Source organism: Nicotiana attenuata, chromosome 11 (genome assembly GCF_001879085.1).
Source record: "Nicotiana attenuata strain UT chromosome 11, NIATTr2, whole genome shotgun sequence".
Classification (NCBI taxonomy): domain Eukaryota; kingdom Viridiplantae; phylum Streptophyta; class Magnoliopsida; order Solanales; family Solanaceae; genus Nicotiana; species Nicotiana attenuata.
In genome coordinates, this window is record NC_031999.1 from 54,235,916 (window position 1) to 54,237,011 (window position 1,096).

A 1,096-nucleotide genomic window follows, 5' to 3' on the forward strand; every position below is an offset into this window, starting at 1 on the left:
ATTTTTGAGATTGAAATGATGAAGGCATTTGTTATCCAAATACTTTATCCTTGTACCCCTTTGAGCCTCATTCATTTCCTTTCATACCCCTCTTTCGGAATCAGTAGCAAAGATCAGAAACACAAGCGTGAAAGATAAGTCACGGAAAAAAGAGAAAAGAGAAAGAATGAAAAGAGAGAGAAGGAAAAGAAGGAAGAAAGGAAAAGAATAAAAGAAACAAAAAAGAAAAAAAAACAAAAAAGAGAAAAGGAAGAAAGAAAAAGAACAGAAGAGGAAGAGGAAGAAAAAGAAATGAAAAATCACAACAAAGTAATTTTTATGGCCTGAACTACGTTCGACTTGATCCCGAAAGGGTACGTAGGCAGCCTCTGCCTGAGGTTCAGTCACAACAAAACAAAATCCCAAAAGTCCCCAAGAGAGAAACTGGGGCAGAAGTTGTGGTCGCTGTGAGAGATTTGATTCCGAAAGTTGTAACTGTGAACCCATGTTAAGGTTTTTTGAGCCTTTGATACCCTTCTTTCTAACCTCATCCAAAAGCCTGCATTACGGTCCAAAGAAAGACCTTCTGATCAATCTTCAGGAAGTGCCAATACGAGCAAGTAAAAGTGATTCACGTCAGGGGCAACACTCCGATGCAGGAAAAAATGATAAAAATGAGAGAGTCTTATTGGTGAAAACCCTCACAGGCACCGTAAGGTGAAGTGAGTTGAGAGAAATCGAAATGAGAGAGTCTTATTGGTGAAAACCCTCACAGGCACCGTAAGGCGAAGCGAGTTGAGAGAAATCAAAAATGAGAGTCTTATTGGTGAAAACCCTCACGGGCACCGTAAGGCGAAGTGAGTTGAGAGAAATCGAAATGAGAGAGTCTTATTGGTGAAAACCCTCACGGGCACCGTAAGGCGAGGGTGAGTTTTTCAGACAGGCAAATGAGACAAGTCTGTGGTCAAAAGCTGCTCAAGACATTGCAGGACGAGCAAAGTTTGGGTTTGGGTGAAGATCAGGTTGTGAAAATCCGGAACAACAAATGTGGCAATCGAAAGTTGATTGGTTAGACAGACTGGGTTGATTAATCCAAAATGCATGGCATGCTCAATGG